The sequence below is a fragment of the Vicugna pacos genome, chromosome 15 (assembly GCF_048564905.1).
Source record: "Vicugna pacos chromosome 15, VicPac4, whole genome shotgun sequence".
NCBI lineage: Eukaryota > Metazoa > Chordata > Mammalia > Artiodactyla > Camelidae > Vicugna > Vicugna pacos.
In genome coordinates, this window is record NC_133001.1 from 42,735,033 (window position 1) to 42,749,932 (window position 14,900).

General features: G+C 39.3%; 1 pseudogene; it reads left to right on the forward strand.

Annotated features, from left to right (window-relative positions):
- Positions 1–6,941: 6,941 nt before the first annotated feature.
- Positions 6,942–7,808, forward strand: LOC102545151 (glyceraldehyde-3-phosphate dehydrogenase-like; annotated as a pseudogene).
- Positions 7,809–14,900: the final 7,092 nt, after the last annotated feature.

Sequence of the window (14,900 nt, forward strand, 5' to 3'; positions counted from 1 at the left end):
ATTGTTGGGAGGGCTAGAGAATAGGCTTGATACTAAACCTCAAGAAATAAAGCCACAAATCACATATAAAAATAGCCTGATGAATAAAAGGCCCAGAACATTGTGCTGTGACCAAGAACTAGAGGCCACAATTTGCACCGCAACCCAGAACATGACTGTAACTGCAACTATGACTCACAGTAGTACCAGCAATATCTCTTCTGCACCAGGAATTCACTTTGTAAAACCTATTACTCTCAAAATCACAAGGCTGTTCTACACCCTTGCCAGCAAAATGGATGTCCTGCCCAAAGCACATTTCCCCCTCTGGGGTCCACTTCTGATCTGGAGACTGGCCTGGGTGCTACTGGTTGGGGAACTTCTAAGAAAACTGGAGAGTGAGTATTTTCTCCAACATGAGAAGTGTTCCAAAGAAGCAGGCCAACCAGAAAACATGACAAAGGTCCATTGTAGTGTTTATCAACAGGAGATTGGCTAATAGGTAATTAATGTAACCATGCATGAGAATACTATGCAGCCCATGAACAGAATAAGGCAATTTTTAAAGTAATGACATGGGAGGATCTCTATGATATAATTAATATGTATTATGTTCTACCATCTGCATTTGAATAATCGCACATATTTATATAATTGTCTATGTATATAAATGTCTGGAAGGATACACAAGAAACATAACAATGGTTGTTTCTAGAAAATGAAAAAAGGAGACTAGGATGGGAGACTTACTGGTCTGAATTCTATAGTTGCCACGTGCACTTTTTGAAAATAAAAATGTTTGCCATATATTAAAAATATGGCCACTAAACATCTGATAAATTTTCTTCATATAGAATGTTTAGAAATAAAACCAACAAACAGTGGGTATTGTAATCAAAACTGACAGCACAGATGCCACAGATGCTAATACTACCTCAGTATCACCAATCCCAACTTCTTCTGGGTTAAAGGTTGTCCATTTCACAAGTAAAACTGTGAAACAATGTCTGTTTGTCCCATGAAATTGGCCTGCCTGGCTAGCACTTCCTCATGCAGCCAGCAGAGCTCTCCGAAGCTGTCAGTGACACTGAGGAGATAGAGAACTGTTAATAACTATTCCATCCCGGGAGGCCAGAATCGCTGTCTCCCATCCACCTTCCAAAGTCTGTGGGAAGGTTTCTGTGATTCTTGAAAGTGTGAGAAGTTGAGAAAGACCCATGCAATACTACTAGGCCAGTAGATCTCATAATAAAAACAACTTTATCTGCATGGGGTAAAATTCTTTAGCTGAGTTCTAGGTCTAGCTAAGAATCACAGACATCTGACACCCGCTGAGTGAGATGCAAAACACTTTCAGCTGAATCATTTAGGATGCTTACAGCAGCATGAACAGAATGCCCAACTAAAGAGGCGTAAACAGTGAGAACATTCATTATTTTATAAAACAAAAATCTGGAGAAAAGATTCCAGAGCTGCCTAATTTGGAAGTTCAGCAATGTCAGAGCTCTGGCTCAGTCTTTCTGACTTTCTCATGACTCTTACTCCACAGTGACAATATGACTGCTGCTGTTCCCAGCACCACATCTTCACATGAGATTACCGATGGCAGGAAGAATGAAGGACTTCTCACACTTCTCTCCTTTCTCCCTCTCTCTATTTTTAATCAGGGAGGAAAATCTTTCCCAAAGGCCCCCAGATTTCTCCTCAGATGCAATTGGTCCAACTTTGTTATATGCCCATCCCCAAACCAACCACTAGCAAGGAGAAAGGGATTGCCTCGTTGGTCTTAACCAGAGTTCATCCTTAGAACTTGGGGGGATAGGATTTCCTATTGGTTGTTTGTCTGAAATTTAGCTTTAATTGAATGTCCTATCTTTTTATTTGCTAAATCTGGCAACCAGACTGGGTGACACCCCCATCTTTCCTGAGTCTGTTGCCAGTCCATACTTAACAAAATCAGAGTTCCATTAGCAAGAAAAGGCTAGTGCCTAAAAGCGGTGCCTACAAAAAACTTAATCAACAGTCGACCTAAGAAAGAAATGGAAAATCTTATTTGAGTCAATCTAAGGATTATAACCATGGAGACAGTCTTTTCCTTCCTTTTAATTATTAGTCTTTTGATAGAAAGTGTTAGGTGATCAAATATTTGATCCCTTGATGATGGTTGCTTACCTACCTGGGTCCATCGTGTCCCTCAATGTCGGTTCTTAAATAGCCCAGCTTTTTCTTTCCTAATTTTAGAGTGTTGTTCTAGTAAGATGTCTGGCAAGGACTAACAGCCAATTCCAAGTTGTTCAATAGAACTTATGCCAATTTTACCTTGCATGTACCTCATGCATGACCATTAATTTAGAGAGAATTACAGATGTAATCAGTAGTTTCAAGTTGCTTAGGTTATCTAGTAGGAGTAGGTGATACACAGTGCAGAAGGCAAGAAACAATCACATTATAAATTACACAGATTATAATCAAAGTTGCCAAAGTAACAATGTCATTAGTAAAGTTTTAAGCCAAGATCCTTCTAAAGCAAACCACTTTCCTAATACTTTCCCTAAACTGAGAAGAGGGTCATTCAGAGCAGAAATTTGATTCTTCATAGGTGTCACAAGACAAGTTACATCAGAAGACACAATGGTTACAAAAATCCAACATTCAGTATGTATTATAGCCCAGATTCCCTCTTGGGAAGCAGTTAGACAATCAAGGCCATGTGATTCTGCAGGATCACTTTTCTCATCATGGAAACTTCTGAACTGAGCACGCTAACGGCTAGACTACTATCACACAAAGCTTACTGAGTGAGTTTTGCTGAAGCCTCTATTTGAGTAATGGTATCTTCTATTTCCAGTGAAGGAACAAATACCACAGCCAAATGATCATACCATTGGAAAACTGATGGAACCCAGCGTGCTTACATTAAAGGCAGATAGGCAAGGGCTGTTTCCAAGGCTACCGGTAAGTGAGCTTGAGCCCGAGGGAAATCAGTTGTGCATCTTTCTAAACAACCTGGGGAGAGCTAAGGCCATAAACATGTTCTATAAATCCACTGGGTCCTGTTAGGAACTACCCAATAGTTAACATCTAGTCAAAGGGGGCATTTATGGCCAAGTTCAGAACAGGTGTCATTAATTGGCAGGTAAGAGAGTCCCACTTACTGATATTGGTAGTAGCTTGCACAGTACTAGAGTTTCTTTCTTCTAAAATTAAATTTCTAATGGCCATACAATTAGAGCCTTGGAGAGGAGAAACCCACCAAAGTCACCAAGCAGTACCAGACATAGGTAATTGGCCACAAACCCAGCAATCAGATTGACTTTTGAAACTTGCATACAACTGAGCCCAAGGAAGAAATACATTTGGTTCATTAGCAAAAGTGTGAGCAGTTATCAAAGTAATTAGCATACAGGATTAGTCCTGCATCTTGGTCAGCTATCTACCTTAGATATTGTCTTCTCATCCTGGTCTGGTAGTGCTGGTCTTACTTGAAGTCAGGTGTCAGAAACAGGAGTTGCAGCTCAGTCAGGAGAGGAGGACTAATATTGCCCTTCCAATATGGCTAAGAATCCTTTGTCTGATGTCTCTTCATTATGCATAATCTGGTTATGGGCCATAAGGTAACTGTTCAGAAACAAACTTAGAATGTGCTTTTAATGATCCAATTAAACTTTACAATAATGTCACTTTTAGCAACAAGGAGCCATCTGGAAAGTGAGGCAGTAAACACAAAAAACCTCAAAGACAACACTTGAACTTAATATCCACTGACACAATTTTTTCCTCTGTAAAATTACCCTAATTTCTACCAAATATAGCCAAATTAAGGCCAGTTTGTTTGAAAAATAAGTCTAATTTCAATAAAGTTGGCCTGATTATTTACTTAAGTGTAATTGATTCTTCTGGCTCTTTTAAATTGGCTATGCTGAAACTCTTTATAAGGAATCTCAAATTGAACTTTCAAAAGGCCTCTCAAGGCAAGGAAAGCCACACCAAGTGCTTGCTCTTAGATTCTGCCTGAGATATTTATAGATTTGGGTGGACTCCTCACTTCTCAAGGTCCCCAAAATACTTGAGATTCCTGCACCTGTTAGGAGGCATTCTTCCTTATTCACCTGATAAGGCTGCTGGGAACTTGAGTTTCCAGTTTATGGAGGGATTAGGTAGAGAGAAAGGATAAATGTTTCAATTCTACTTACAAAGGAATAATTTACCAAATTGCTGTAAATCATAATTGGCTTGAGGGGAAGGGTGTCTTTATATCTGGAAAATGATTAAAAACCAGTAATATTTCATGAACTTATTTACAAAACAGAAAGATTTACAGACATAAAAAACAAATTTAGGATTACCAGAGGGGAAAGAGGGTGATGGAGGGATAAATTAGGAGTTTGGGATTAGCAGATACAAAGTACTATATATAAAATAGATGTACAACAAGGTCCTACTGTATAGCGCAGGGAACTATATTCAATATCTTGTAATAAAACATAATGGAAAAGAATATATATATATTTGAATCACTTTGCTGTATGCCAGAAACTAACACAACATTGCAAATGAACTATACTTTCATTAAAAAAAACTTAGAAAAGCAAGAAAAAAACAAAAACCAGTCATAGTTCAGACAAAAGCCCCCCATATTATAACCATATTCATTAGTTCACTCAGTCCTATGTAAGTAATTCTTGATCTTAATCTTCTGTTAACAGTTTTATGAAGCCACCATGTTTTCTATTAGAATTCTCTAATTTCTTACCCAGTGCAGCAGAAACTATTTTTGTATAGACACACCATAAAATATAGTTATTCCTAAAGAGTTCATCTAAAAAAACCTCTTACCTCATTTACATTTAATTTACTTAAATTTTTTATCATATCATTGTTTTTCTTGAAGATAAATTTTGTAACAGGAACAATAGGATCTTATTTTACTTCTAGTAAACTTAGGTACAATAAAAGTATTAAACTTAATGTTGATGACTCTAAAGACATATCTGTCTTAAACTAGCAAACTTAAATTCATTTTCATTCAGTAAGAATTAATCCTAGACCACAAGAAATTCATTTGGGGAAGCTTCTTTTATATTTCTGAGTGTTTATATAAGCACTTAATTTCCTTTAAGCCAATTAAATAGAGATCTTTTACAAATTAATTTTGGCAATACCACACATCTACGACACACACACACACACACACACACACACACACACACACACATACATACAAACATACAAACGGACACAAAGAAAGACCCCATAATTTCCAATCCAAAAGTTCAGCCATGAATCAGGTACAATAATATAAAACCCAACAGTTACAAAAGAGATTGGATTCAAATTGAGTTTCTGGCAGGTGGAAGAAATTAAAGCCACCTGTTTAGATGGCTAAATCCTTTCTACTAATATTTATGGAGAAGACACTTAAGATTTGCCTTTGTCCTTGACAAGTCAAGTTCCAAATTACCTATCCCCCTTTTGGTTTTTCTTTTAATAAATTACAGTCCTGAAATTTGCATTTTAAAAAGATGGCCTAGATAAGAGTTCTTAGAGACCAGGTAGAACATCTCAGGTGCAGAGGAGAAAAGCAAGTTCCTCCTAAGAGGAATGTTTGTTCCCTTAAGGCCAGAATTTTTTTTTATTTACTTGCCTCTTAAGATAAATAGGGGAGGTTTGGGAGTGGTAAAAAGACTGTTGAGTTTTGAATTGTTTCTGGAGCCACACCTGTCCTGTAAAGACTAGGTCTGTAAAACAAGGACAGCTGGTTCTAATTCCTCAAAGAATTGCGTGGCCACCTAAAGGGTATCAGAGGACTGATGCACAGGTATTTACTAAATGACTGTAGTGGGATTCCCCTGAAGGGCCACTGCAGTCGGGAGGGTTCTCAGATGCTTCCCGTCAGGTTCTCAGTCACCTGAGGACACCTTGCGGCCAGAAGGAGCAAATGTTCCTTATTCTTAAGGAGCTGGATAATTCAGTCTCTTATTTCACTAGTAAATGGTCTATTCAGACCATATATCAATCTTTTTTTTCAACTTAAGCCAAATTTAACAAACACTCAGCCACCTAAGTTTTCCCTAGGCCGACTTACTGCCCTAGGTGCCTCTAGGCCCCTACCTCGGAAATGCACTGGCGCCCCCTTAAGACTCCAAGCCTTAAGTAGAGACAGCTTGAATAAAATTTTTAGGACTGTTACTTAAAAACAATGAGATCCAGGTATCAGGAGAACTCACCCGAACACCTGAGGAGCACTGAGAAGACTGTGGGCCTCAATAGGCCCGTGCCGGTACAGAGCACCGCTTCAGGGTAGACTCCAGGTGTCCTCTGGTGGGTATCTCTGATATCCTGCCAGCTACACCATGCATGTGGACAAAAAAATTAATCAATAGTTATTTCAGAAAGAAATGGAAAATTCTATTGGAGCCAAAGTGAGGATTATAACCTGGGAAACAGTCTTTCAGAAACTTTGAGGACCACTCCACCCATTAGAGGTCTAAGCACAATTATGGGGACAAGAGGTTGTACATCAAATGGCATATTTACACAGTCCAGATCTGCACACATAAAGTGAGAGTGGGTCATTGTGACCCCTTACAAGATTAAGAAAAAAGCTTATCTTCTAAGGAGGTCTGGTTAATGCAGATGTACAACACATACTATAGGGGAGGGAAGAGGCCCAAATGGGAGAGAAAATTTTTATGTTTAAATTTTTCTGGTTTTACTATAAAATACGAATTTTATTTCATTAGTAGCAACCAACAATCTGCCTCATTGCTTCACAAGATTTTCTGTAGCTTCAGTCAAGGAAGTCCTGGTTTGGCTCTCTGCTCCTCCCTCTTCAACAAACAGCCGTGTCTTGTACACGTCTTGTACAGTGCCGGCCACAGCCCTGAGACATGATGGTGGAGGTCAGACAGAGTAAATGGATTGACCATATTGAGCCTGGTCACCAGGGCTCTCTTAACTCTGATGAACTGGATATTGTTGCCGTCAATGACCCTTCACTGACCTCAACTACATGCTGTATATGTTTCGATATGAGTCCATCCATGGCAGGTGCAATGACACAGTCCAGGCTGAGAGCAGGAAGCTTGTCATCAATGGAAAGCCCATCTCCACCTTCCAGGAGTAAAGTCCCACCAGCATCAAACAGGGTGATGCTTGGTGCTGAACATGTTGTGGAGTGACTGGGGTCTTCGCTACCTTGAAGAAGGCTGGAGCTCACTTGAAGGGTGGATACAAAAGGGTCACTATCTTTGCCCTTCTGCTGATGACCCCATGTTTGCGATAGGCATGAACCATGAGAAGTATGGCCGCTTCTTCAAGATTGTCAGCAATGCCTCCTGCACCACCAACTGCTTGGACCCCTGGCCCAGGTCACCTATAACAACACTGGCATTGTGGAGGGACTCATGACCACAGTCCATGCCATCGCTGCCACTCAGAAGACCGTGGGTCTAATGGCCATGGGGCTGCCCAGAACATCATTCCTGCTTCTATTAGTATTGCCAAGGCTGTGGGCAAGGTCATCCCTGAACTGAATGGGAATGTCCTCAACCCCAGTGTGTTATTCACGGGTCTGATGGGGCCACCTGGGAAGAGCTGCCAAATATGATGACATTAAGAAGGTGCTGGAGGGCCCCTAAAGGGCATCCTGTGTTGTGCTGAGGACCAGGTTTACTCCTATGAGTTTAACGGTGACAATCACTTTCAACGGTGGGGTTGGCATAGCCCTCAGCAACCAAATTGTCAAGCTCATTTCCTGGTATGACAATGAATTTGTCTACAGCAGCAGAGGAGTGGTCCTTATGGTCCACATGGCCTCCAAGGAATAAGAGCTCCCTGGACCATCAGCCCCAGTGAGAGAGCAAGAGGGAGAGAGAGGACTCCAGCTGCTGGGAGTCCTTGCCCCAGATCTATCCCCCAACACAATGAGAATCTCCTGTTTGAGACAGTTTCCATCCCAAACCCCCTGAAGACAGTGAGGGGCTCAGGGAGCCCTATCTTGTCATGTACCATCAATAAAGTACACTGCATTCACCCTCCAAAAAAAGAAAGTCCTGGTTTACATGGCCCAGGATTTTCTTTTGTGTGTCTGTGTGTGTGTGTGTGTGTGTGTGTGTGTGTGTGTTGGAGGGTGAGGGGAGTCGGGTGGGAAGGAGGAGATCTAACATCATAGTTGCATAATATCACAGAATAAACCCCCAAATTTCAGGGTCAGCTGGCAAAGATGAACAGTGACAGACTTATTAAAATTAAGATGTGTATAGGGCACGTTACAACCTGTAATTTACACTTGTGTAAGCCAAAGTTTTAAAAGCCACCACCCAGTGTTCTTCAGCTTTGCCGTGGCATCTAAAGAAGAGAAAACACCAGCCCAGCTGCTTCCTGAGACCCTGGGGTTTTCTCTGTGTGGAAGATTTGAGTACTACTGCCATTTCAAATACCACGTGGGACTGAAGATAAAGGTGCCATAGAAATGATGAGAGAGAATAGGAATGTTTCCTATGGGACTCAGTGCCAATTTAGCACTATTTTTATGCTTTTATGTAAGGGGATGATTAAGATGTCAGTAAAGAAAAGGCATTTCTGGGTCCTGATTAAAAGCGTGACTACCAGGGGGCTACTCATAGACATACACAGACCCACAACTCCTTTGCAAGTCACCAGCTTAACACTATTAGCAGGCTTCCCTGACTCCCACAGCCCTATATAAAACCACTGGTTTGTCAGATTGTCATGAACTCTGGGCCACAGCCTGAGAAATTCTGGCTGTCAGACTGGAAATTGTGTGACAACCTTTTTAAAGTGTCTCCTCTGGGAGACAAAAATCCAATGGCTTGCAAGGAGATACTTACTGGGATCATGTCTGGTAAACATCTATGTTTTCTGAGTTTGGCCAGAGATAGACTTCAGATATCTATATCTATATCTATATCTATATCTATATCTATATCTATATCTATATCTATCTATCTATCTACATATCTGTGTGTGTATATATCTGTGTGTGTACACACACACACACATATTTAAGAAAAAATAATATCCTTTTCCCAAACTGTATCTATGTTGTAGTCTTGATTGAAGAAGAGCTTGTGTAGGTAGGTAAACATGAAAGATTGAACTGTTTATCTATTCCCTCCCAAATCCCCACTGTAATAACAGTAAAGAAATGAAAAGATCATAAACTCAGAGTAAAAAGAAGGGAGAAAAGAGGACAAGAGTCAAGAGATGTCAACACGATTTTGGAAAATGAAAGCAGAAGAATGAGTGATAGCTGATTTAGGCGAATGGAGAGGCTTAAATGGAAGGGAGCTTGTGGGAGGGGCGCCGCAGACAGATGGGGTAGAGGAGGGCACCAATAAAGAGAAAGTCAGTTGGCCCAGCAGAACACAAGAAAGGGTCAGGAGTCAAAGGCTCAACCACTGATAACTCTGTATTTTTGCCTTTTCCAGAGTTTTACTTAAATAGAATCATGCAGTAGGTGGCCTTTTGAACCTCGCTTAATACATTTAAAAGTCATCTATGTTGAAACAGACTCAGAGACATAGAAAGCAAACTTATGGTTGGGGTCGGGTGGAAGTGGGTGGGAAGGGATAAATTGGGAGTGGGAGATCTGCAAATACTAACTACTACATATAAAGTAGATAAACAACAAGTTTCCACTGCAGAGCACAGGGAACTATATTCAATGTCTTGTAGTAACCTATAATGAAAAAGAATATGAAAACAAATAGATGTCTGACTGAACTATTATGCTGTACACCAGAAACTGACACAATATTATAAACTGAGTATATGTCAATTTTAAAAAATGTCATCTGTGTTGTTGTAGGATCAGTGCTTTTTTCCTTCTAATTGCTAGCAATCCATTTTATAAATGTGCCACAATGTGTTGGATTGGTTCCAGGTTTTGGTCATTACAAACAAAGCTCCCATAAACATTTGTGTAGTGGTTTTCCAGGTTTTCTGTCAATATAGGATTCCATTTCACTTGAGTAAATACCTAGAAGTGAGGTTCTGGGTCCTATGAAATCCTCTGAATAATGTGATTATTTTGCTGCTGTTTTAGCAAGCAACCAATCCAGTGAGATTCAGGTCACAAATATTGTCTCACCTTCTGTGAGAAGCTCAGTTTTCAAATATTTTGCTGTGCTGTTTGGGTCTGCCCCTTCATGTACTACTTGGGGATTGGTCTAGGACATGGATGTTGATTTATATTTATGTTGTAGCTCCATTCCTAAAGCTTTGTATGCTTCTAGGGGTGAGCCTGAGACTAGTGTTGATTCATAGACCAAATTAGAGAGCCCCTTCTCTAGCTCTCTCTACTGAGAGATTTCCACATCACAAATCAATTGATTGCGTGGCTTCTTGTCATAGCTTGTTGTGAATGATGAGAAGGATGCCAAATTCTGGTGCTACAAATATTTGATGACGCATTTCACTTTAATCTCCACCCCCCTGCTCTGCCTCTTGGGTTATCCACAACCATCGTGTTCACACATTTGCATGAAATAAACACACTGTCATTCTGTTGCCAGGAGGATTCCCATTGATGAAATGTTTGGGAAATGTGTTGTTAACGTCCTGTACAAGGGCTGACAAACAGCCACTGCACCATATTATTTTTTCTGGCACTTTAGATACTCTGTAATCACCCTTTTGATGTTTAAAAAATTTCCTGCCAATTAATTTTTTTCTAAAATAGGAGGTAATGCCAGGATACAGACACACAAAATGTTTTTGCAATTGTACATATAGGACTCAGTAGCCATAAGGGTGCATTTCAAAACTTTTGGACACTTTTTAAAAAAAGCAATATTCTACCTTTATCAAGAAAAATAATTTGCCTTTTATCATGAACAATAATTTGCCTTTTATCATATCTAATGCTTCTCTGTTTCATAACTATCTTTGCTTGGTTCAGCTTCCCAAACTGAGCAGTGATTAAGCACAGAGTCTTTTAAGATGTCAAAACTGGCCTTTGGTGACACATCCAACATTCAAATAAGAATCCCTGTGCCTTTTTTTCCAGGTAAAATTAATTTTAATAATATACTCTCTTCAACTTAACATAGCCAAACTGTTATCATTTCAACCTGTATTCAATATAAAAATTAATAATGAGGCATTTTATTTTTTTATACTAAGGTTTTGCTATCTGGTGAGTATTTTATTTATTTATTTATTTTTATTGAAGTACAGTCATTTTACAATGTTGCGTTAATTTCTGCGGTACAGCATAGTGATTCATTTATATGTGTATATATATTCCTTTTCATATTCTTTTTCATTATAGGCCATTACAAGGTATTGAATACAGTTCCCAGTGCCATACAGTAGGACCTTGTTGTTTATCTATTTTTATATTTAGTAATTAGTATCTGCAAATCCCAAACTCCCAATTTATCTTTTTGCCATCCCCTTTCACCCCTGGTAACCAGAGATTTGTTTTCTATGTCTGTGAGTCTGGCTCTGTTTTGTAAATAAGTTCATTTGTGTCTTTTTTTTTTAAAGAAGAATTCTTGTACCTTGATCACATTCTTACCACCTGTAATTTCATACTTCTGTGACCTGGGGCAACAGGAACAAATATGAAAGTGTTCCTCTGTTGAGAGTTTGTGAGTCCCATTTAAACAAATACATCACTAGAAAATAAAACTACTTAGCAGCCATAGAGACAGTCATTATCTCACTTAAGATATCTGGGGGCTAGGTGATCCAAGGTCAGCTCAGAGCCTTGATAAGGTCATTACAGATCCTGATCGACCAATAAGTCCATCCTTCTGCCTTGCCATCCTTAGCATGTTGGTGATGCTTCTACTTGGGGTTTCAAGATGGCTGCTGCAATTCCAGACAATGCATGAAGACATAACTTCATCCAGCGAAGAGGAAAAGGGGATGATTCTCCCTATGCATCTCTTTAACTTAGAATTGACAGAAAAACTTCTGAATGCATCATTGTAAGACAATGACTATTTTCTATTACTGATTATATTAATAATTCTTTAGCAAAAGGAAGGCGGAGCCAGCAAAAGAGAATGGCACACCGTTTTGGCAAACAACAAAATCCAGAAAATTAAGTAGCTGAGGTTCAGATCCAAGACTGGCTGCTACTTTCAAGATAATTTTTGAACAAGTCTTGGAGATCGATAGCTTCTCTGTATCAGGGATAATATGAAATTTTTGGAGGCCCAATGTCTACAAGAAAGTTCTTATGAATAACATTGAAATACATTTTTATGATTTAAAGAAAAAGAACAAGAAGAAAAGAAGATATTGAAAAGGTAAAGAGATAAAAATTTCACAACAGAATTTCTTTCCTGAATGGCAATCTACACAGTTCACCTTGGTTGGATATACAACCAACGTAACAATATAACATAACTTCTAGAGTGATGAAGTGGTCTGTATTTTCTGTAAGGATCACAGTGATTCCTGCTGGGAGCACATAAACGGGGTTATACAACATGTGACCTTTGTGTCTGCCTTCTTTCACTTAGCATAATGTGTTCAAGGTTCATTTGTGTTGTAGCATGTATGGGTACTTCATTCCTTTTCATTGTCAAATAATATTTCATTTTGTAGATATACCACATTTTATTTATCCATCCGTCAGTTGGTGGACATATGGGTTGTTTCCACTTTTGGGCTATTATGAATGAGGCAGCTATGAATGTTCATGTACAGGTTTATATTTGAACACTAGTTTCCAGTTCTTTTGGATACATACCAAGGAGTGGAATTGTTGGATTATATCCTAATTCTGTTTAACTTTTTGAAGAACCACCAAGTTTTTTTCACAATGGTTGCATCATTTTACATTCCCACCAGCAATGTATGAGGGTTCGTATCTCCACTTCTTCACCAGCATTTGTTATTTTCTGTTTTTTTTTTTTTTTAATTATGGCCATCCTATGTAGGTATGACGTGGTACTGACTTGCATTTCCCCAAAGACTAATGATGTTAATTATCGTTTGGGTATTTGGTTTGAATATTTTCTTTCTAGCAACTAAGTCATTCAACAGATGCCAGTGCTTCTGGTGAAGATGGTGATTGAAACAGATGATAGTTTAGCTGGTGCCCTAGTAAAACTTTGAGTCTGTACATAGCCAATTCATGGATCAGTGTAGAGCATTCAAATAGATTAACATATACCTAGTGATACTCTTGCCTGTCATTGTAAATGTCATTTCAGGACATTATGATCATCTCTGAAGGGGACAGGACTCAAGTGTAACTCAGGATCCATACAACATGCTTATAATAATGCCCTATCTCCCTCTGAAGATGAAACACATTTGAGTTCCTTAAGCCAATGCATAGAAAAGTTTTATTTAAGACACTCTGGACCATTGTTCTTTGTTTCTCTTTTAAAAAATAAGTAATACATTCATATGGTTCAAAAGCCAAATAATCTTAAGAAGCGTACCCTTAAAAGACTCACCCATCCACTCCAGTTCCCCCTCCATCAAGTAACTGCTTTTCATTGTTTTACATTTGTGTGTTTCCTTATGTAAATACAAATAGAAATCATATATGTTCTGGGAGCATAAAATACATGCTGTTTTGTATGTTTGCTCATTTCTCTCTATCTCAGAGATCTTTTCATATTAATGTCACAGCAATATATGATACCTGTTTTCCCATGAGCATGCTGTGAGACTTGGATTTTTTATCAACATGATAGTTGAAAATTTCACTGTAGTTTTAGTCTTTATTTCTCTTTATTATTAATGTGCAGCTATCTCTTTATATGTTAAAGGGCATCTGATTCCCTTTCCTGAGACCTATCTGTTCATATTCTTTCCCTGTCTTTCTATTGGGTTGTTGATCTTTTTCTTATTAATTTCTAGGAGCTCTTTGGATGTTAGTGATATCACCATGTCCACAACTTGAACTGTAAATACTCTTGTCCAGTTTGTCGCTTGCCTTTTGATTTTGCTTCTGGTGACTTTTGCCTTGCTAATTTTCTCCATGCTACTTTTACATTTAGAAGTAGAGCAGCGGAGGAGAAGCCAGGAAGGAAACTGAGAAGGAATAGTTGGTTAGGGAACCTAGAAAAGAAAAGTGTTCCAAGAAGGACAGGGTTGTCTAAAGGGTCAAATGATACTAAAAAATAAAAGCCACACTAAGATGAGGCCATAGAAATGAACATTGGATTTGGCAAAAGGGGGCTATTTCAGAGGTGGACACGGACACCTGGCTGGAGCGAGTAAATGAGGAAAAACAATGGAGAGTATTTTTTAAAAGTTTTGTTATGCGGTGTGGCAGAGAAATGTAGTGGATGGGGGATACAGGGTCAAGGGAGGTTTTTTTAGTGGAAGATGCTATACTAGAGAGAATTTATAGTCTGATATAAATGGGAGAAATGATCCAGTGGTGAGAAAAAAAGTACGGATGCAGAAGGAGGCTGGTGGAATACTTTTAGGAGGGGGGCCCTTTAGAAGGGTGAGTGGGTAGGATCCAGGCCCACATAGAGGACAAGCTTCATCCATTGTGAGCGTGGGCACAGTTGGGAAATTGGTAGGTGTGGTGGATGGAGGGCTTCCAGCCTCAGTGCTCTTGTTTTCTCATGAAGTATCTGGCAAAGGCCAGCTGAGAAGTCTCTAGTTGAAAAAAAGAGATGGGAAATAAATGTGTTAGAATGTGGGAAAGGGAACATGTGAGGGAAGGTTGCCACAGTGCTGAGTGCCCATTTGAGATTTACGGTGAGCATTTCAAGAGAGGCCGGGAGCACAGTTGTGGTTTCACCTCCAGCTGTGACAGTACGCAGTCAGGATGTTGTCAAGCCAAAACAATGGAGGGGGAGGGGGCAAGGGAGAAGGTGTTAGCAAGGGAGCAACTGTAATAATGAACATGGAATCTGAGATGAGTGAAGAGGAAGCAGAAGGACCCGAGGGAAGATGGTTAGTAAGACAGA